Consider the following 24,533-nt stretch of genomic DNA (forward strand, 5'->3'; position numbering starts at 1 on the left):
TAGCACATTATTACCTATAGTCATGCTGTACATTTGATCCTCCAGAACTTACTCATTTTACAACTAAAGTCTTCACACCTTGACCAAAATCCTCCCAGTCCTCCCACACATATTCAGCCATCTCCAACTCCTGGAAGCCATTTTTTTAAAAGTTTATTTATTTGAAAGGCAGAGATAAAGAGGGAAAGAGAGATGACAGAAATCTTTCGTCCACTGGTTCACTCTTCAAATGGCTCCAAGGACTAGGCCTGGACCAGGGCAAAGCCAACAGCCCAGAGCTTCCTCTGATCTACAACATGGGTAGAGAGATCCCAAGCACTTGGGCCACCCTCTGCTACTTTCCCAGGCACACTAGCAAGGAGCTGGATCAGAAGTGGAGCAGCCAGGAATTGAACTGGCGCCCATATGGGATGCCAGCACTGAAGGCCATGGCCCAACCTGCCATGCCACAGAACCAGCCCCTACGAAACCACTTTTCTACCTTTTATTTCCATGAACTTTAGATTCCACATGTAGTGAGGCTGTGCAATATTTGTCTTTGTGTCTGTGTTCACTTAATGTCATCCAAGTTCACTTATGTTACCTCAAGTGGCAGAATTTCCTTTTTGAAGACTGATAATTTCTTCATGTATAATATTCTCCTTCCCCTAGATTAAATACCCTTGGTCAGATTCTTTCCATTTTCATCTTGGCCCTTGGAATTTATGTATATATATACACATGCCTTAGCATCAGATTAATCTTGACCATACTACTGACTCTATCGTGTGACTTGCTGCATGTCAAAAAGCTCTCTAAACCTCAATTTTCTCACCTGAAAAATAAGGTCATTTGGGGGCTGGCATTGTGGCATAATGGGTTAAGCCACTGTCTGCAATGCCTGAATCCCTAATGGGCACTGGTTCAAGTCTGGGCTCCTCCACTTTCAAATCAGCTCCCTGCTAATGTGCCTGGGAAAGCTGCAGAACACAGCCCAAAAACTTGGGCACCAAACACAATGGAGACCTGGATGAAGCCTAAATACTTTTTAAAACAATGGATTGAATTAAAATGGCAGAGTAAGAAAGGAACTTCCTGCTCCAGTCTAGCAGAAAATACTTAAAAAAAAAAAGTGAACAGAAGTGCAGTCACAGGGAAGAGTTAGGGAGAAAATGGCAGAACAAACTCCACGCAAATTAGAAGGACACTGTGGACCTATGTGGAGGGTGCAGACATGCACAACTCAGGACCCCAGAAGCTGAAAGCCTCCACACCACCTTTAGAGAGGGAATGGAAACCAGCCTGCAGCAGCCCAAACCACTGGTGATAAGGCTGCAGAAGAACCTGGAGGAAATTCAGCTTGGAGCCCTGTGGGAGATAGTGTACCTGCCAAACTAGGAGGAAAAAAAATGGTGGAAGCAAGTTTCTCTCTCTCCAATCACCCTGCAACACAGTCCTCTAACAAGCCAACAGAGAGTGGCACAATTTTGGACATACGTAATAGCTGTGCCAGTTTGTGTCCCCACCCAGCAACCAGCCAAGCTGAGACACCCAAGTCTGGTGAGGAGAAGCCACGGGGGGCTAGTTGCTCATGACTGTGGGAGGCTTGTGTGCCAGGACTGTGCAAACACTGAGGCTACATGGGAGGGCTCAGGGTCTGATTGGGACTTTGGGTAGTCCCTGTGGGAGGTTCCACACATTCAGGGCTCCCTGGTTCCCTGGTGAGGGACATTGCTGTGGAATCTATGCTTACACAGAAGACTGCATAGATCCTTTATGTGGTTTTTATAGCAGTGCAGATGAGTATTATACCCACTGGGGCTAGTGCCCAGGCACTACTCTCCTTTGAGGAGAGGAGGCAAGTTAAGTGTACACCAAAATAGCAGAACAAACCTCCCCTCTGATAAAAAAAAAAGAGAGAGAGACATGTACCACCCAAACTGGGTGTGACATTGTACACTGCCTTCATTCTGGAGCACTAAACAGAGCTCCTTGACAACACCCACCATACACCTCTAAGTAGTCACTGAAAAAGTAGACACTCCACTAATCCACAGAGATGTAGTCTTAAGATAAAAGCCACCACAGGAAAAAAAAAAAAAAAGGTATCTCCACAAATGCCAAATAATAAATGCACCAATTCAAGAAATAAGACAACATGATGCCCCAAAAGAACACTTGAATACTACATTAAGATGAAGAGACTGAAGAAATGCCAAGATATAGATTAAAAAGTTGATCATAGGATTACTTAGAAGTAATCAGAAGCAAATGTATGAACTAATGAAATCTGAAAATTACATGAAAGAATTTCTCCCATGAAATTAAGATCTTAATCAAAATCATATCTTATAAATAAAGAATCTAATAGAATAAAAAACACAGTGGAAGGCCTTAACAACACAATCAGTGAAGCAGAAGGAAGAATAATTCAGAAGACAAATTGCAGGAAATACAGTGAGACCAAAAACAAGAGGAAATTCAGAAACTAAAAAACACTGTTGGGAATCTACAGGATACTATCAAACTATCAAAGTATTTAGGAGTTCCTGAAAGTGTGGAAAGAGAGAAGGATTCTAAGACCTTTTTCATGAAATAACAGAAAACTTCCCCAGGGCAAAGTCATTACTAATCAATAGTCACTTTGAATGCAAACAGCCTCAACTCTCCAGTTCAAAAACAAAGGCTGGCTGAATGGATTATAAAGAAAAACCCATCTACTTCTGTCTGCAAGAAACATATCTCATGAACAAATACACATACAGCCTGAAAGTCAAAGGATAGAAGAAGATACTCCATGCTAACAGAAACCAAAGAGCTGGTGCAATCAGACAAAATAAAGTAACAGAAAAACTGTTAAAAGAGACTAAGAAAGATGCTATGTAGTGATTAAGAGATCAATTCAACTGGAAGCTATAACTATTATAAATGTATATGTACCTAATTACAGGGCACCGGGCTATTTAAATTATGTTAAGGGACTTAAAGGGAGACAGAGACTCAAATACAATAGTAATGGTGGATGTGAATATCCCAGTTTCAGCAATGGACAATCAACCAGACAGAAAATCAGTAATGAAACAGCTGAGTTAATTGACACTATAGACAAAATGGACCTAACAGGTATCTATAGAACTTTCCATCCTACAGTTGCAGAATATACATTCTTCTCATATGTGCATCCAACTTTCTCTAGAAATTAAAGCCAGTCTCAGCAAATTCAACAAACTGTAAATCATACCATCTATCTTCTCAGACCACATTGAAGTTCAGTATCAGCAACTCAGGAATCTCTAGAACATAGGCAAACATATGGAAACTGAAAAACATGATCCTGAATGAACAAGGGATCATTGAAGAAATCAAAGGAGAAATCAAAAAATTTCTAGAGACAAATGAAGATGACAATACAACATATCAAAACTTATGGGATACAGCAAAGACAGTGTTCAAAGGAACATTTATAGTAATTGGTGCCTACATCAAGAAATTGGAAAGGCACCAAATAAATGAACTATCAATATATCTCAAGGACCTAGAAAATCAACAGCAAAGCAAACCCAAAACTAGTAGGGGAAAAGAACTAAAAATTAGAGAATAAATCAACAAAATTGAAACAAAAGAAAAAGTACGAAAGTGAGCAAAATGAAGAGCTGGTTTTTTGAACAAACAAAATTGACACATCGTTGGCACAATTAATGAAAAAAAGAGACGAGACCCAAAATCAAATTAGAGATGAAAAAGGAAATGTAACAACAGACATCAGAAATAAAAACAATGATGCGAAATTACAACAAACACCTGTATGACAACAAACTGGGAAACCTAACAAAAATGGATAGAGACCTGGAAACATACAACCTACCTAATCTGAGCCATGAAAACATAGAAAACCAAAACAGATCCATAACCAAGATGGAAATTGAATCAGCAATAAAGGCCCTCCCAATAAAGAAAAGCCCAGAGCCAGATGGCTTCACTGCTGAATTCTACTAGACATTTTAAAAATAACTAACTCCAATTCTTCAAGTTATTCAAAACAATTCAAAGAGAGGGAATCCTCCCCAATTCTATGAAGCCAGCATCACCTTAATTCCTAAACCTGAAAAAGCAGCAACAGAGAAAAAGAACTACAGACCAATTTCCCTGATGAACAGACGTAAAACTCCTCAGCCAAATTCACCAGACAAATCTAACAACACATCAGAAATCAGGGATGGTTCAACATTTGCAAAATCAACCAATGTGATAAATCACATTAACAAACTGAAGAAAAACATCATATGATTATCATAATAGATGCAGAAAAAGCATTTGATAAAGTACAATTAAAAAAAAAAACAATTCCCTTTCATAATGAAAACTCTAAGAAAATTCTGTATAGAAGGAGTACTCTTCAACACAAGCAAACCAATTTATAACAAACCCATGGCCAACATCCTATTAAAAGGGGAAAAGTTGAAAGCATTCACACTGAGATTCAGAACCAGATGAAGACACCCACTCTCACCACTGCCATTCAATATAGTCCTGGAAGTTTTAGCCAGAGCCATTAGGCAAGAAAAAGAAATCAAAGGGATACAAATTGCAAAGGAGGAAGTCAAATTTTCCCTGTTTGCAGATGACATAATTCTGTATGGAGGAAATTCAAAAAACTCCACCAAGAAACAATTGGAACTCAGAAGAGTTTGGTAAAGTAGCATATAAAAATCAATACACAAAAATCAATTGTCTCTGTATACACAGACAATGCCACAGCTGAAAAAGAACTTTTAAGATCAATCCTATTCACAATAGCTACAAAATAAATCAAATACCTCGGAATAAATTTAACGAAGGATGTCAAAGATTTCTAGGATGAGAACTATAAAACATTAAAGAAATAGAAGATTTCAAGATGGAAAGATCTTCCATGCTCTTGGATTGGAACAATCAATTTCATCAAAACGTCCATTCTTCCAAAACCAATCTACAGATTCAATGCGATACCAAAGTACCAAAGACATTCTTCTCAGATCTAGAAAGAAGGCCAAAATTCATATGGAAACATAGGAGACCTCAAATAGCTTAAGTAGTCTTACACAACAAAAACGAACTAGAACGTATCACAATACCAGATTTCAAGACATATTACAAGGCAGTTATAATCAAAACAGCCTGGTAATGGTACAAAAACAAATCGATAGACCAATGGAACACAATAAAAACACCAGAAATCAATCCAAGTATCTAAAACCAACTGCTATTTGACCAAGGAGCTAAAACGAATCCCTGGAGCAAGGACAGTCTATTCAACAAATGATGCTGGGAAAACTAGACTTCCACATGCAAGAGTATGAAGCAGGACCCCTACTTTCTACCTTACATGAAAATCCATTCAACGTGTATTAAAGACAGACTAAGTCTAAGACCTCATACCTAAATTAGTAGAGAACATTGGGGAAATCCTGCAAGACTTTGGTACAGGCAAAGAGCTCTTGGAAAAGACCCCAGAGGCACAGGTAATCAAAGCCAAAAATCAACAAATGGGATTATATCAAGTTGAGAAGCTTCTGCACTGTAAAAAACACTCAGGAAAGTGAAAAGGCAACTGACAGAATGAGAAAAATTATTTGCAAACTATGCAACTTATAAAGGATTAATAATGAGAATATACAAGAGATCATGAAAGTCCACAATAAGACAAACAACCCAGATAAGAAATGGGTCAAGGATGGAAAGCCAAGACATAGTGGCAAAAAAATGTTCTGCATGAAGCAACTCTGAGTGAGACCCCAGTGGAAAGAAGGGGCCACCAAAGAAGGATGTGCTTTTCTCCGGAGGGAGGAGAGAACCCCAGTTTGCATATGGCCCTGTCTAAATACAGACAGAGTTTGTGGACTCAAAAGTCTTCCATAGCCTTGGCAGCTCAGGTCAAGAGCCTCAGGTAGTCAATGACGTCAAAAATAAGAGTGTTAATTGTTAGATCAACAATAGGAGTCACTATGCAGTTACTCCCCATGTAGGACCTCTGTGTTTAATGAGTTGTGCTATGAGAATTAACTGTAAAACTTGCTCTCAAACTGTACTTTTATACCTGGGGTGTGTGTTTGTGTGTGTGGGTACAAACTTGAAATGTTTACTTAGTATAGTGTTAGTCTTCTGTATATAAAGTTGATTAAAAATGAATCTTAGTGAACAATGGGATGGGAGACAGTAGGAGGTAGAATGCAAATGGGGGTGGGAGGGCAGGAATGGGGGAAGAAACACTATATTCCTAAAAGCTGTACATATGAAATTTGTATTCATGGAAGAAAAGGTTTTTTAAAAAAAAAAAAAAAAGAAATTGGCCAAGGATTTAAACAGGTATTTTTCAAAAGAGGAAATCCAAATGGCCAACAGACACAAAAAAATGCTCAAGATCACTAGCCAGCAGGGAAATGCAAATCAAAACCACAATGAGGTTTCACCTCACTCCCTTTACAATGGCTTTCATACAGAAATTAACAAACAACAAATGTTGGTGAGGATGTGGGGAAAAAGGATGTTGGTGGGAATGTAAATTGGTGCAGTCACTGTGGAAGACAGTATCCAGATACCTCAGAAGTCTAAATGAAGACCTACCATATGATCCAGCCATCCCACTCCTGGGAATTTACTCAGGGAAAATGAAGTCAGCATATGAAAGAGTGATCTGTACCCCCATGTTCATTGCAGCTCAATTCACAATAGCTAAGACATGGAATCAACCCAAATGCCCATCAACTTAAGACTGGATGAATAAATTATGGGGAGGGGATGGCACTGTGGCACAGCGAGTTAAAGCCCTGGCCTAAAGTACTAGCATCAAAAATGGGTGCTGGTTAGAGTCCCAGCTGCTCCACTTCCAATCTGGCTTCCCGCTAATGCACCTGAGAAAGCAGAAGAGGATGGCCCAAGTCCTTGGGCCCCTGCACAAAAGTGGGACACCTGGATGAAGCACCAGACTCCTGACTTCAAATCGGCTCAGCTCCAGCTGTTGTGGCCATTTGGGGAGTGAAGCAACAGATGGAAGATCTCTTTCTCTACCTCCAACTCTCAAATGTTTCTTAAAAAAGAAATTATGGGATTATGTACACCATGGAATACTACACAGTGGTTAAGAACTGAAACCCATTCACTTGCCAAACAATGGATCAATCTGGAAAACATCATTTAGTGAAAGAAGCCAATCCCAAAGTAACTAATACTGTATGTTCTCCCTGTCCTGTGACTTTTTTTTAAAATATTGATTTACGGGAGAGGGGAGAGGGGAGAGGGGAGAGGGGAGAGGGGAGAGGGGAGAGGGGAGAGGGGAGAGGGGAGAGGGGAGAGGGGAGAGGGGAGAGGGGAGAGGGGAGAGGGGAGAGGGGAGAGGGGAGAGGGGAGAGGGGAGAGGGGAGAGGGGAGAGGGGAGAGGGGAGAGGGGAGAGGGGAGAGGGGAGAGGGGAGAGGGGAGAGGGGAGAGGGGAGAGGGGAGAGGGGAGAGGGGAGAGGGGAGAGGGGAGAGGGGAGAGGGGAGAGGGGAGAGGGGAGAGGGGAGAGGGGAGAGGGGAGAGGGGAGAGGGAGAACGAGAACCAGAGATATGGAGGTCTTCCATCCGCTGGTTCACTCCTCAATTGGCCGCAATGGCCGGAACCGGGCCAATCTGAATCCAGGAGCCAGGACCTTCCTCCGGGTTTCCCACGTGGGTGCAGGAGCCCAAGGACTTGGGCCATCTTCACTGCTTTCCCAGGCCATAGCAGAGAGCTGGATCGAAGTGGAGCAGCTGGGACTAGAACCAGCACCGATATGGGATACAGTGTTCATATAAATAAGATTAAGTGTCTGGTAATAAAAATAGAATTAAAAAGGAGTGAATGCTCCAACATGGGAAGCAGTCCACACAGCAGACTCATACCAGGGACAACTACTTTAAGCAGCACTCTGACTTCAGAATCAGCACTTAAGGCATTGTGGTCTTGCTGGAAAGCCAAGACACTGTGTCAAAAGAAATCCTACATTAAGTATCTGAGTGAAGCTGGCACCGTGGCTCAATAGGCTAATCCTCCACCTGTGGCGCCGGCACATCGTGTTCTAGTCCCGGTTGCTCCTCTTCCTGTCCAGCTCTCTGCTATGGCCCAGGAGTGCAGTGGAGGATGGCCCAAGTCCTTGGGTCCTACACCCACATGGGAGACCAGGAGAAGCACCTGGCTCCTGGTTTCAGATCAGTGCGGTGCACCAGCCGCAGCGGCCATTGGGGGATGAACCAACGGCAAAGGAAGACCTTTCTCTCTCACTGTTCACTCTGTCAAAAAAAAAAAAAAAAGTATCTGAGACCCCAGTGTAAAGAAGTGGTCAAAGATGTACTTTTCTCTAAAGTGAGAAGAGAACTTCCACTCTGCTTATGGACTTGTATACTGACAGTTTGTGGACTCAAAAGACTTCCATAGCCTAGGCAGCCCATGTCAAGAGCTTCAGGTGATCACTGACGTCATACATAAGAGTGATATTGTTCAATTAACAGGAGTCACTGTACAGTAACTTCCCATGTGGGACCTCTGTCCTTAAAGAGTTATATTATAAGATTTAACAGCAAAACCTGTTCTCCATTTCATTTTAGTGTATTAAGTGGAATATGTTCTTAAACACATCCCTTAAGTTTTAGTTACACCTAACTCCGTTGTTTGTTTTCTTAGGCGCTTCCTTAATTAATGATAAAACTTGTTCAAGGACTTTTCTTTTATTGTATTAACTGAAGGTCTTATGTCTGTTATTTCTAATTGCTTACAAAAGATCATTTTTGGGTGCTTTCTAAAGTTTTTCAAAATGAACAGTGAAATTAGCTGCCAGATGCAATGACTTGGAACAGCCCTTGTCTCAACTGTTGAACAGTTTTTTTTCCTTCAAATTGTTAAACTATTAGTACAGAGTTGGTCTTCTGCATATAAAGTTAATTGAAAATTGATCTTACTAGCAAATGGGACTGGGAATGGGACAAGGAGGAGCAGGAGGGGTGGGAGTCTGGGTTGGTGGGAAGAATCACTACATTCCTGAACTTCTACTTATAAAATACATGAAGTTTTTATTCCTTAAATAAAAGGTTTTTGGGGGGAGGGGTGGACACACTGAATGTGGTAGGTCTTGTCTGTTCTCCAAGCCTGACCTATAACATATAGTGTCCAAATACAAAATGAAATCCTATCAACCTGGTACTGATCCAAATCCCCACATTCCAAACTGTCAGAGCATCACATGAACACACTCTCCCTTAATAATGGCTAAAAATGCTCCCTACCTCTGGTAACCAATAGGGAAGACCAGTGCTGACATCACACCTACACCTGTACCTGCTCTTTGAGCAACAAACACCCCGAGGGACGCTGCCTCAAGGAGGAGGCTCAAAGAGGATGAGCCATTCCCCTGAGATTACCCAACTAAAAGGGATGTTTAAAATAAAGTATGTTTTAATTTGTTTTTTCCTTTTTTCTAGTATGCTTTAATAGCTAGGAAGCAGAAAACAAAGAAGTCAAATTTCTAGTGTGAACTATTATACAGGGATTTTCTTTCCATCAAAATAACTTTTAATTCCATTTTCCACAAGCTTTTTGGAGTACCCCCACATATTCTTCCACACTCACTGAACTGTTCTCTCAACCTCTACTTCAAAGTCTCTTCCAAGAGGCATTGGCACAAAATAAGCAGGGACAGGCGATGAGACTGAGAACCTCAGAAAAATAAAGAAGGAGTAGGGTTTACATTGCACACTCCAGAGGCCCCGTGTGATTTTCCTCTTGACATCTCTCTTCTCTCCAAGCCCTTCCTTTGTGGAGGAGGACAAGGAAGACTTCTCTCCCCTTCCCACACAGAACATCCAGCATGCTGAAACCCACCTACCCATAAAATCTTATTTTACCATCAATTTAGAGGTACTTGTTACTTAAGATTCAACCCCGCCCCAAGCAAATAATGGTTTTCTTTTTTCATCTACTTGAAAAGCACACCTTGAGAGACATTTAGAATAAACTTTCACTTACCAGTTCAGGCCCAAAATGACTTTGACAGTCAAGGCTGGGCCAGGCCAAAACCAAGAGCCTGAAACTCCACCCAGGTCTCCTATTTGAGTAGCAGGGGCCCAATACTCAAGCCATCATTTGCTTCCTCTCAGGAGGAAGATGAGAGAGCCCGGACTCAAACTGTCATTGTGATATGGGATGTGGGTGTTGAAAGCAGTAGCTTAACCTCCTGTGCTACAATGCCCACCCTACAAAGTGTGTTCCCCCCAAAAATGTCCTAATGAATGGGGTTGTCTTCACTGATGTCTACAGGCATACAATATTCTGACATCAAAATCCCACAGACACAATGAATACTCTATATCAACATAGTCTTTAAAAAAATAAAACATTTGAAAGGCAGAGTTACAGAGAGGCAAAAAGAGAAAGAGAGGTCTTCCATCTGCTGGTTCATTCCACAAATGGCTTCAGCGACCAAAGCTGGGACAATCCAAAGCCAGAAGCCAGGAGCTTCTTCCAGGTCTCCCACATGGATGCAGGGACCCAAGAACTTGGGCCATCTTCCACTGTTTTCCCAGGCACACTAGCAGGGAGCTGGATTAGAAGTGGAGCAGCTGGGACTTGAACCAGCACCCATGTGATATGCCAGCATTGCTGGCTGGGGTTTTAACCCACTGCGCCACAGTGCTGGCCCCCACATATAGCCTTTAATCTCATTTTTAATTAGCTATGACAAATTCCTTTTCAACCAGTATTTCACAATTTTTTAAAGTCATTTCTCAGGCTTTCTATAGTTCATTGAATATAGCCATCTATTTAGGTAATTCTCTTGTTGGGTCAACCTTACAAGACTAAAAGGGAAGGGTCAGGCGTTTGGCAAAGCATAATTCTTGGGACACCCACAGCCCACACTGGCATACCCAGGCTCAAGTCGCCACTGTTTCTGATCCAGCTTCCTGTTAATGCACATAGGATGATGGCTCAATAACTTAAATCCCAGCCACCCATGTAGGAGAACCAGATGGAGTCTTAGGCTCCCCCAGCTTATGCCTGGCCCAGCACTAGCAGTTGAAGTCACCTTTTCACAACAAGTCAGTTTTTTGTTTTGTTTTGTTTTTTAAGAAAAAAATCCATGTCAAAATCCTGGAGGCCTCTCCCGGGCCACCGGTGCTTCTGGTTTGTCTCCTCTCTGACCTTTTGCAGCCGCTGAACTTCTGTCCTTCTGCTCCCCTCCTGACATTTCTTCAGGCAGTGAACATTTACTCCAACAGTAACCGGAGGTCATTCATTGTCCATGCGCAATTCCTACACTGGTGTGCACCAGACCGGCCCTGTGCATCAGGCCACTCCTAACACATCCCCAAACTTAATTGATAACAGCAAGTGTTTATTTTCCTGCTCACGAGACTGCTCCAGATTTAGGACAGTTACCTTTAGCTCCACCTTCAAGGCCATCTCCAATCCACTCCACTTGTCTCACTCTGGAGTTCAGGCTGAAAGGAGCAGTGGCCCAGACAAGTCACATGACCAAGTCCAAGCTCTGTGCAGCACCAGAACATACTCCTGTGCCGCGCTCTCCAGGGTCGCAAGGCAGAGGAAGGGAGAGAAGATCTGAGGATAAATCCATCTTCAACCCACCCCATCCTGTTGATTGCTGAAATTTTTCCCAGAATGGTAAGTAAAACAGTATTCTGCTATTGAGACTCTAAGTCACCTAATAATCCTACCTGCCATGGTCTCAAAGGAAAGTAATGGGTCTCTGAGAACTACTTAGCTGTATGATGAGCCATGATGGTAACAGGTGCATTCAACTCCACCTGATACCCAGGAAGGCTCAGCGTTGGCAAGGGCATCAAGGCAGACAGTGTACTTGAGGCCATATAGAAACTATGGTCATCTACCTTCCTCTCTACGCCCTGGCTCCACGAGCAGCACCCCAATTGCCCTCCTTGGTAACAGAGCACAGGGATATGGAACCCTTACTATAATCCACTCAATGTTAAGGCAGTGCTTATGTCAAATTGTCTAATAGTCTCATCATGGCTCAGATGACCGTTACTAAGCCAGGGGCAGCCACATTCAAAGAGTGCACCACCAAACTATGCAACTCAACAATGATTTGGTAAATGATATACACTCCCACTTAAACCATTTGCTAAAGAAATAAGAAATTTAGAGAACAAAAGGAACTTGAATTTAGTTTTATATTATCTTCTATTCTAATGTACATTATCAAACAAGTTAAGTAATTTGATCAGCTCTGCCTACTACTTGCCAGGAGTTTTTTGGTTTTTTTGTTTTTGTTTTTTTGACAGGCAGAGTGGACAGTGAGAGAGACAGAGAGAAAGGTCTTCCTTTGCCGTTGGTTCACCCTCCAATGGCCACCGCAGCCGGTTGCACCGCGATGATCCGATGGCAGGAGCCACGTGCTTATCCTAGTCTCCCATGGGGTGCAGGGCCCAAGGACTTGGGCCATCCTCCACTGCCTTCCCGGGCCATAGCAGAGAGCTAGCCTGGAAGAGGGCAACCGGGACAGAATCCAGCGCCCCGACCAGGACTAGAACCCGGTGTGCCGGCGCCGCAAGGCAGAGGATTAGCCTAATGAGCTGCAGCGCCGGCCATGCCAGGAGTTTTACCACATAATTATTTTACTTATACTTCTTATGTTGAGCCCTGAGTATTCACAGGAATGCCTTCTGTCATAAAACCAGCATGCTAACCCAGTAGAAATTTTCTCTAAGTACTCAAATCACAGACTTGGCTACAGTTGACTTTAAGGATGGTGCGCGAATTTCATTAAATCTGAGAACCGGAACCTGGACTAGGGAATGGACTTGTCCACCAGCAGCCAGCTATGAGCAGCCCCTCTGAGTCATCTAAAAGGTAGACAGTATCTCCGAAAAGGGCTGAGTAGTTAGGCTACATAGAAACTTTCTGAAAACCCTCATTCTGCAACTTACTAGCTTTGTGGCCTTAGGTAGATCATCTATTTTCTCTCAGTCTGTTTCTCATTTGTAAAATTCAGTTACTTTGACCTTCCAACTTTGCTTAATGAAACTGTGCACACATGTGTATGTGCACAAACATGTTTAATATACTCATTGCTATCTTCATGCTTTTTACCAATATCTCAGGGAGATCTGTTTTCTTATCAGAATTCAAACCACAATAAGACCACAAAAAGCAAGGAAGTAAAAGATCAAATTATTCATCCACTGACGCCACCTCGGATGACAAAGCTTGTCTAGACCCATCGTGAAACAGGAATGGGTCTGGCTTAATACCCATTAGCTTGACTGGCCAGGTGGCTCCAGACCAACACCATAGTTCCTAACCCTCTTGCACAATTATGCTAGGGGAAGCCGGCCCGCATTCAAAGCCACAATTCAAAGCCATATATATCAGGCCTGGGCAGGGGGTGGGGGGTTTGGCCTCTACTGTTGGGTCAGAGCCTCCTGACGCTGAGAACATAGTAAGTTCTAGGGTCTGCTTACCTTCTCTATTAACAAAACACCTGCACAGCAAAATTAACCTACTTAGTAAAGAAAACCAGTGTGCCAGCCCTTCAGCCCACTGATTTGAATACGTTAACAGTTGGAAAGGTCACAACACACACACACACACACACACACGACTAGGAGAAACAAACACCAACCTGACTATAAAAGCCTGCCAGAGTCATAAAGACAGGCCCATCTTCAAGATGCCCTCCTGAAGTGGAATTACACAGTACCCAGAAGACAAAACTCAGCTTCCTAAAAATCCTCTGTGGCCATTGCCAGATTCATCTCCCACAAGCACCCTGTGCACCAGGGCCACCCACGTTCCTCACTGCTCTTGGCTGGATGACCGCCAGAGTCTTGCTTCCTGTAGAACTACCCACTTGGCCTGCAGCTCTACCCCTCCAGCCTGTCACCCAGCACTCCAGGGGCCAGCAGCTGAGCAACGAATCTCCTCTTCCTTAAGCAAGCATCAGAGACAGTATTATTTAGGACTCTCTTCCTTAAACCATTTTTAGTACCATTAAGTACATTTGAAGGTAAACGTGAAGCTCTAAAGGTCACCATCCCAAGGTTGGGGGAAGGGGTTGGAATCAGCTCCTTCACTTTCTCCCATTGCTGAGAAAAGGGGCTCCACCCTAGGACTCCATGCAGGCAGATCCTCCTACGACAGATTCTCCTGTAGCTTTCACGTTTAACAGACTGTACTGTCCTTCCTCCGGCTTCAAATGAGCCCCTGCTGACCTGAAATTTAATCTTTCTGGCTTTCAGTCTCTCATTTCATCTCCGAGTCTCAGCCAAATACTTCGGAACCACATGACCTTTATTGAAACCTCACCAGTTTTAAAGGTCATATTTTCCTAGATCTGGAGCTCCGAACAATTAATAGGGTGAAACATCAACAAACCTCGCTTCAATTAAGCCACAGATGGGCACGTTCGTTCTCCTGGAAGGGAAAACCATTCTGTTAGGCTCTCATTTGAGAGAGTCTGTTCCGAAGTGCGTAATATCATTATGGGTGTTTTTCACACAAAGAACTATGTTATCTATAAACCACAGAGACTGGGGATTATGACATCATTTACCAGATACATCACATGCCCAGAGTCCCAAAATATCTAAGGGCACAAAAACCTCTGCCTTATCTGAGTCTACTTTGCAGAAAATGTAGGAATATCATTTGGGAAAGGTTATAAGGCCGTAGAGTCCCAGGATCCAAATTTAAATCTTGGTTCTACCTACCGGCTAAGTGTTAATCAAAGATCTTTTTGTTTATCTCCTGTTTTATGAACAGAGCTACAAATTCTTTGCAGCTCCTCCCACCTAGACCTGAACACAGGCTGCATGCGTGACTGCCTTTGAATGGGAAATGTGGTGGACGTGATGTCACCCATTCCAGAGCCTTGCATCTCTGTCTCCACCACCTTGGAATCTTTCTCCAAGCTGACCCAGTAAGGAATCCAGGTGTACCTACTGGGAGATGAGGAGCCACATGGTAGAAAAATAAAGGAGCATAGCCCACATCCAGCATCGACTGCCACATATACCAGTGAGGTTATGTTGGGCCTTCCAACCCAGTATCCCTAAGTGAGCCATACAAAACCCACCCAGGAGCCATGTCACCAACCTACAGAATCATGGAGAAGGGGTCACTGAAGTGAAGCTAAGCTCTGGGGTGTGCGACACAGTAAGGGCTTCTTGGTCCGTTTCCTCATTCCAATGGTAACACCAATCCAACTATTCATTTATTCAATGAACAAGTTATTAAGGGCCTACTACATTATAGCTACAGAATGTATGTACTATATAGTTTTGAAAAAAATCAAATGAAATGTTAAATTTCTCAAAATATTTTGCTGTTGTTAGTATCATTTCCCTTTCATTTAGTGTCCACATTTTTAAGCACATAGATTCATCTTGTATTTGATCCTCTTGCAGCATCCTGCAGCACTGACAACTCTACATTCACAAACAGTCCGGTCTGCCCTTGGATAAAAGTCCTCTGGGACTTCATCCTTCAGGGCCAGAAACTGGCTCATAACCAGCTGAAAAGCACTAAGGGAGAGGACATCCCATTAGCATCCCAATAAACAGAAATCATACTACATAGAAATTATTTTTAAAGTTTGAAAAATAGCTAAGTGTTATTGGGCACTTCCTGTGTCCCATGTGAAATTCTAAGCTCTTTACTGAGCTGCAATTTAAGACTCCCAACAGCACTCAGAGGTAGGTCCTGTCATTATTCTTCAGGGGAGTAAAGACTCCGAGAGCCCAACAATGTTAAACAACTTGCCCAAAGGCAGATGATGTGAAACTGACCAAGATTAAATCCCCAGTAGCTTGAGCACAGAGCCATCCTTAGTCACTGCCTTGGGCCACTTGCTTGACTGTTCCACCTCACATTTTGGCACAGCTCCCAACACCTACCTCCGAGAACATTTTTCCAATCAAGTTCTCTGGAAGTTCTCTGACTTGGTCCAACTCATCCCCTCCCCTAGGCCCCTGCCCACACCATTTATCAAGAAGGCGAGACCAGATAGGATTAAAATCCCTTCCATCTCACAAAATTCTAATGGTCCATTCTTCCAACATCTTGTTCTAGTCTGAGTCTCATTCTTTCTTACCAAAGCAGCTAGCGAGCTTTAGGAGAGGACAGAGAAAACTGGATGCTGTAAAAGTGCTTATTAACGAACACAGGGAAATGAAAAGCCAACAGAGGAGATTCTATTTATATCCCCCTTTGAGGATTATGCCATAACCTATACCATTTGATTTTTTTTAATGCATTCATTCAGAGCTGGGACCCTATAGGGTGCTCTTTAAGCCTGATGCTAAAAGAAGTAATTCAATTAGAATAGGCCTGAGGCTTTTGCAAGGCATTAAACTTCCCGAAGAGAATATTTAAAGTTGGCTCAAGTCAACTTAAGCATCCACACTGGCGCAACCCCACAAAACACAGGAAGGGCATGGCCCCCAGTATTCCTGCAAGCCTAGGAGGTAGATGTGTGTCAGGCTGCATTGGGTCTGCTTCGGGGACAGGGGGTGCGGAGAGGGAACAGACATGGAGAATTTGAGAGCTGTGTGTCAGGGTAAACGGACCACTCCAGAGTTGCCCAAAAGCCCACTGGGGTCTCATTTTGATCTCATGATTTCCCCAGGTAAAACCTCTCTGTCCGAAGCAGGAAGTCAATTTTAGCAACATTAACAAATGTCCAGCATTGAATGTTCTCCAAATCCAATGTTTCAGCATGCTTCATGCATTGTCTTACATAGTCCTTGTTAGGCCAACACAAAACACGAACTCCAGAGTTAGAGGAAAGTGTTACCGTCGGGTAGGGGAAGCCTGATGAGCTGGGAGTGAGGTCAAGAGAGTAAAATAGAGAGTGAACACCTGTACGGGAAGCAGGTCCTGTTATACCTTGGGGGGTGGGGGAGGGAATAGGAGTAGGAAGTCCCATTAGTGTAGGGGTGGAGCTGACACCTGTGGTTGGGTCAGCTGGCTTCGAGCACTATCAGTGAAGGCTAGAGCCTAGGATGGTGTCCAGGGCATAGATAGTAAAATGGTGCTGTCTGACCTGTGGCACTAACAGCCTTTACAACTCTACGAAGTTAAAATTTATCAAGCCCATTTTATGGATGAGAACACTGAGATTGCCAGGAAGTGCTGTGACTTGCTCATGATTGCAGAACCAATGAACTGCAAATTCAAACCCAAATCCATGCTGCCAAAGCCAGTGCCCTTTGTCACCGTATCAAAGTGCAAGAAGCATGTTACTGCCGGAACCCCAACTACAGAGAGATCTAGAGGAGAAAAACAAGTTCACAAGGAAAGACACACAGTCCCTTCCCTCAAGAACCTGTGCTCTGGTCAGCAGACATGATTCACCCTCAAAATAGCTCAAATTGAATTATGAAAAACTAAAGTCCATACCTAAGAGTGTGTTGGCACAGGATCAGGGCAGAGAGAAGAGGCCAGACAGGCAACCCGAGGACCCAAGTCACCTTCATAGGCCTGCCCCAGGCGCCTCGGCTTGCCACCTGGCTTTTGTCACCCCAAGCATTCCATGCGCTTAGGAGCTGTGACTTCCTTATCCAGCTCCACACCGTCAGTACCCAGCACCGCCATTTCACTGGGAGAACGGAAGGATACGTGAGAAATGAGAAAGAAAACAAAGCTTACAAGATAAAAGTCTCAACACTAAATCTAACCGTTCTCCCCTGAAGGGAAAAAATAAGAGGAGAGGAACACAGGATGTGAGGTACTCACCAGGCCCAGTGCGAGAGACTGAAACAACCGATCTAAACTTTCCCCCCCTCCATCAGTGGTTTTAAACCTTGAGAACAATTAGAATCACCTGGAGAGCTTGTTAAACACAGGTTGCTGGGCTCCTACCCTAGAATTCCTGACTCGGCAGATCTGGAAAGTTCTCTGGTTTACCTACTCCCCCGATGATGCTAATACTGCTGCTCTGACAGTCAGCAGCATTCACCCTTCACGGCACATTAGAATCACCTTGAAGGCCTTATGGAAACAGCCAGGCCCTGAGCACTTAGACAGGAATCCCCTGGGTGGGGCCAAGGTGGGCCTTGTTGCTAAAGCCTGGGACCAGGTGCTGCCGGTGTGGATCCAAACCACAGCGAGAATGTTCTGAGGTATGTGGGTTCAAAGCGAAGGCACTGGAAACGTATCAGAGATATTTACTGAGCACCTCTACAGCGAAGCTGACTCTGCTCAGTACAGGAGTGTATGTACTTTGAATCCACACACGAACCTTTCCAGTAAGGAGTCTGATTCGCGTTTTACCTCTAAGGGGAGCCAGAGAAACAGAGTGATCTATTGGAGGAGATAGACTGGTAAGTGGGGCTGATGTGGGACAGAAGGCTAAGCCAGTTTTGGCAATGTCTGCATCCCATATCGGAGTGCTGATTTGAGTAGCAGCTACCCCACTCTGGTCTGACTTCTCGCTAATGCACGTGGCAAAGCAACAGAAGATGGCCCAGTTACTTGGGCCCCTGCCATCCATGTAGGAGACCAGAGCAGACTTCCTGGCTCCTGGCTTCAACTGGGCCCAGCCCTGACTGTTGCGGCCATTTGGGAATTGAACCAGCAGGGGGAAGATCTCTCACTGTATGTCATTCTGCCTTTCAAATTAATAAATCCTTTTTTTAAAAAAAAAGATTTTATTTATTTGAGAGGTAGAGTTAGACAGAGAGTGGGAAAGACAGAGAATAAAGGTCTTCCATCTGCTGGTTCACTCCCCAGATGGCTCCAATGGCAGGAGCTGAGCCCATCCGAAGCCAGGAGCCATTTTCTGCCATTGAACTTGCTTGTCTAAGTCATTAAGAAAGTAAGACAATCAGGAGTTCCCACCAGCCCTCACCTCCACTTTATTCTCCTACATCTGTGCCCACATTCTCAGCCACCCCTCCACTGGTTTTGATTAAGGACTCCGAAGACCACACCCTCTGGCCATCCAGGGATTCCAGTCACTGTGATACCACTAAACCAACGTCCTGCCTTCTCTGTGCCAAATACGCTAGCTTCCCTAATGCTTGGGTGAGATGGCAGAGACAGAAAATGAGCTGTGTTGGGGATGAAGTTCTCTTTTGTGAAATCAGCATTGTAAATCATTCCGGTGTGCTTTGCACCCAGGTAGAAGGCAAGGCCCTTGATATGCTACTATTTCAGCAAAGAAAAGGCTGGGCATTCCTCTCCTGTTCCTCTAATGGACGCCCATTTATCTGGCTGACTTCTACTGATTTCAAGCACAGTGACCCAAAGAAGAAAAATGAAATGGATTTGAAGATTTAATGTATTGTATGTTTATTTGGATTTACAAAGGGCAATTGTCAGATTGAATCAGTGAAAATAAAATGTTATTCAGTCTTTCCTCACTTGTAATCACTGGAGGATCTGAAAGTGAATAGACTATGGGAGTCGGAAGTATGTATGGGGGTTGGTTGGGCCGGGGTAGAATGCCACTTTTGTCATTTAAAATCTTCACTTCTCCCAATTTTCAAAAGAGAACTGTGTGTATCATTTTTCCTTCCAGCCCATATTGTCAACAATGCAAATTCTCACTTTCCATATTATGTTTGTTAAGGGCACAGGAAATTCTTGTAGGATATTTGCATTTTAATTTACATTGAACACTTACCATCTGCCCTGGCATTATGCAAGTGTTTTATGTCTGCTTTCTCAATCTTCATACTCATAGGGTAGGCAGTATTCCAGCATCATCTCCAAATACAGATTTTGAAACTGAAGCTTAGGTAAACTGAGTGATCAGCCCAAAGTCTGTACATACGAAGTGGAGGCGTTGAGAATCAAACCTAGGCAGCCTGGTCCCTGAGTGTACAAACAAGGGGTATCATAGCACCTTGAGTCTTCTCTCAGATTCACCTCTTTCTGACTGCAAGTCCATCACACATTTACAAAGAAAAGGAAATGAATGCAATCAAGTTTCACTGAGACAAAGTTAGGTCTCAATCAATGGATCAACTTCCTCAGGAAGAGAGTTCACAGGGGAGAAATACAAATTCTGTTGGTAGAGAGGTAACGTTTTCAGCTGCTAACACTTGGCAAAGTCTGAGTGACCCAGTCTCTAAGTAGCCTTGGGAGGCAGCCTAAGGTAATGAATTCGGGGAAACTGCCAAGCTTTGAAGCTGCGCTTTTCACCTTACTCTAAGATCTTGCACAAGTTGCTTAACCTCTCTGTCCCTCAGATTCTTCCGCAGCAAAATGGGGATGACTGTAATAGTAGCTATTTCACCATCAAGTTGGTGTCAGTGTTCACCCACGGGATACCAGTGAACTTTGAATACAGTGTGAGAGACTCAATATATAATGGCCAAATTATATATAAACATACAACTCGAGCCCACCGTCTGCAACCAGCCCAGAAAACCAATAACTATCTTCAGTGAACAGCCTAGGAAGATAGACTTGTAGGAAATCAGATCACTAGTCCATAGTTTGCTACAGAATCAATCTAAGAAGCCAAAAACTCCTCTAGCAATCAGCCCAAAACAGGCAGAATTGTTTAATAACTCACAACTCCACTAAATTTTGCTCCTCCTTCCAGTTTAGAACCGACCAGAGAAAATCAAATATGTTCTCTTCAGCAATCATATATATATATATATATACCCTGCTCCTACTTAAGCCACCTACGGCCTCCCGTGCCCACAGCCTCCAATCAGGGCATACCTGAAACCATCCCTTCTTTCCACTTTATCAGTCCTCTGCCTGCCCTGTGTCTCCGTCAAAACCCAAGTACTGGTGATGGGTTCCATTGCTAGTGCAAGCTTTGGGTAAATAGGCTTTGCCTGTTTTCATCAGGATGATCTTCACTCATTTTTCTCAAGCATTTGCTGAATTTGCCCTTGTAACAAAATAACAGAGACTTAGACCAAGTGAAAAATGGTGAAAATATCAAGAAGTGTCCAGGTGCAAGATGTATTTTAAAGGTTGAACCTTCGAGGCAAGGGAAAGTGAATTAGATAATCAGGTAAGCAGTGGTGCCATTTACAAACTTGGGGAAGACTAGAGCATACAAGTTCTCAAACCACAAGGATAATGCCTTAGATTCACGTACTCTCTGGGTGCATAACAATGTAATTACCTCCAAGAATCTCCCTCTAAGAAACCATCTCAGGGAGGAGATATACAGGTCGGCACATGCTCACTCGGACTTACCTCCAATGGTAGAGCTAGAAATGTGCCAGGGGATTCCAATTCAATCTTATCAAGGAGGCATGTACCAATGCCATCTCATTTGCTAAAGTGATCAGTTTAGGCCAGCGCCGTGGCTCAATAGGCTAATCCTCTACCTTGCGGCGCCAGCACACCGGGTTCTAGTCCCAATCGGGGCACCAGATTCTGTCCCGGTTGCCCCTCTTCCAGGCCAGCTCTCTGCTGTGGCCAGGGAGTACGGTGGAGGATGGCCCAAGTGCTTGGGCCCTGCACCCCATGGGAGACCAGGAGAAGCACCTGGCTCCTGCCATCGGATCAGCGTGGTGTGCCGGCAGCAGCGCGCCTACCACGGCGGCCATTGGAGGATGAACCAACGGCAAAGGAAGGCCTTTCTCTCTGTCTCTCTCACTGTCCACTCTGCCTGTCAAAAAATGAAAAAATAAATAAAATAAAGTGATCAGTTTAAGTACATAATTGATCAAAAAGATAGGGTAAGTGTCAAAGAGATCTTATAAATAAGACCAGCGTCTGCAAATAGTGAAGGATAGAATTAAAAGGGCGAGAATGATCGTGCAGGGGAAGCAGGACACACAGCAGACTCATAGAATGGCAAATGCCCTAAACAGCACTCCAGCCTCAGAATCCACCCTTGGGGCATTCGGATCTGCCTAAAAGGCCCATGACAGTCTCACAGGCATGGAAAGCCAAGACACTGTGGCAAAAACAACCTGAATAAAAGATCTCGGTAAACAAGACCCCAGCAGAAAGAACGGGCCCTCAAAGAAGGTGGCGCCTTTCTCTGAAGGGAGGAAGGAACCTCCACTGTGATATGACCTTGACTAAACAAGTTCAGAGTTGGTGAACTCAAGGGGCTTCCATAGCCTCGACAGCTCATGGCAAGAGTCTCGGGTGATTGCTGACGTCATAAATAAGAGTGCCAAGTGTTAACTCAACAACGGGAGTCACTGGGTACATGCTCCCCATGTAGGATCTCTGTCTTTAAGGTGTTTTACTATGAGAGTTAACGATAACACTACTAGTCGAACAGTACTCTGTATCTTGTGCGGTTGCGTGGGTGCGACCTGTTGAAATCTTTGCTTAGTATATACTAAATTGATCTTCTGTATATAAAGATAATTGAAAATGAAACTTGATGAAGAGTGGGATGGGAGAGGGAGTGGGAGATGGGAGGGCTGCGGGAGGGAGGGAGGTTGGGGGGGAAGCCACAACTATGCAAAAGTTGCACTTTGTAAATGCACATTTATTAAATAATAAAAAAAAGAAACCATCTCTGTCAGCCAAACAGTGGCCCAAGGACCACTTCTTTGTGTGGAAACACCCTGAGGGTGTTCTTTCATGGTGGTCTATGGGCTCCCACTGCCCACTGCCCCTCTCCTTTACTTCCTCTCTCTCACTTTATCTCCCCATAAAATCCCTTCAATTCCCCTCACTGATATGGGAAACTCCACCCTTGGAAATCACAATTAAAAAGTTAATAAAACAACATAATCTTGATTTTTGTTAAGAATGTGCATATCTAAAAGCAAACACAGCAAAATGTTAACATTATCTCTGAATAATGTTCTACAGGTAATTTAAATTCTCTTCTTAATACTTTTCTGTATTTCATAAGCCTTTAATAATAAATAAGAGCTTTTCTTATGAAAAAATACATTTCTTAAAAATTAAATCTCTGAGACAGTTAAATTAAATTCTGTCAATCAGATATTCCTTTTTACAAATGGAAGGAGTGTACATCACCCGTATACGAGTTTTGATGGGATGAGTAGAAAACACAGACCTGGGATGAGGTTCTCCAGCAGGATCAGAGGCACTAGGAGAAATGCGTTACCCAAATCCATCACAACACTGTCAAAGACTGCCTTGTTTGAGGCTAGAGGTTAATTTAAGGCAGGATCTTCTCTACCATCTCAGCAGATATGTGACAGAGAGTAGACACAGAGTTCAACTCAGGGGTACAAGTCTTGGATACATGGGTAAACCAGATATTTCCAATAATGTTTCAGGATAGTTACTACCAGCCTAAGAAGGAACAGCCTCTTTCTTTCTTCTTCTTGTTTTAATATTTAATTATTTACTTACTTACTTACTTATTTATTTGAAAGACAGAGTGACAGTGAAGGAGAGACAAAGACAGAGATTTTCTATATGCTGGTTCACGCCCCAAATGCCCACAGGGATAGACCAGGCCAAAGCTGGGAGACAGGAATTTCATCCAGGTCCCCCACAAGGGCAGCAGAAATCCAAGTACCTGGGTCATCATTTACTGCCTGCCAGGCACATTACCAGGAAACTGGATCAGAAGTGTGGAGTAGCCGGAATGCAATCAGACACTTGATACGTGACTCAGGAGTCCCAAGCAGGGACCCAGCCTGCTGCACCACAACACCCACACCAGTCTATTTCTTATATAAATGATTAAAATGCATAAAATGAAAATAGTGGAAAATTCAAAAATAAGAAGATTCAGAAGGACCTATTGGGCTGATTCATTGCTGTTGAGACCTAAAGCCACGACTTGACGTGGTGAACTACAAAGACAGTGTTGCTGCATATTAGCCCTGAGAAAAGAGGAAAAACAGTTTCAGGGACTGCTGCCCCCATCTCAGAAAGGAGGGCTTAGCTATCATTGCCCAACCCCAAACACAGTTCAACAGGCCTTTCTGCACCAAAAGTTTAAACCATTGCCTTATTTCCATGCATTCTTAGCTAAACTGACAAAGATCTGTTAAATTTTCTTAAAGCAAACAATAGGCCCCTCCTGGCCCCAAGATTCCAAATACTCAGTAGTTTGCCTGGTTGGTATTGGGAGAATTGATAGACTTTCTCTTTCAAAGGACAACTCCTCCAGCAATGTGTACATAGAAGAAATGCAGCTGGGTAGACTCTCCAAGAATTAAGGGCCCAGAAAAACTCAGAAGCATACTTTCCTTCTAAATAGCAACATTTCAGGGGCAACACTTTAGACAGATTTTTTTTTCCGTACAGCCGAATATACTAGCCCTTATTTTTAAAAATTGTCTAAGACTAGGAAATAAAACAAGGTAATCAGTGAATGCCCTTTGAATGTCATTGGATTGTCGAAGGATTATTTAACTACCTAGGACTTTGTTTGATTTTGCCATTGTACTTGATCAAAGAAGACACATTTTGAAAATAACGATAACTTATACAATTCTGTCCCAAAAATTGAAATTTCATTTCACTGTAGAATATTAACCAATTGTTTAACTTCTAGCAAATTCACTTCCACATTCTTTTAGTATATAGTCCTGCTTGTCAAATTATTTTTCAACTAGTTCTTTTTACTGAATCATTCATTCATTAGTTAAATGACATATTTG

The sequence above is a fragment of the Lepus europaeus genome, chromosome 4, assembly GCF_033115175.1.
Source record: "Lepus europaeus isolate LE1 chromosome 4, mLepTim1.pri, whole genome shotgun sequence".
Classification (NCBI taxonomy): domain Eukaryota; kingdom Metazoa; phylum Chordata; class Mammalia; order Lagomorpha; family Leporidae; genus Lepus; species Lepus europaeus.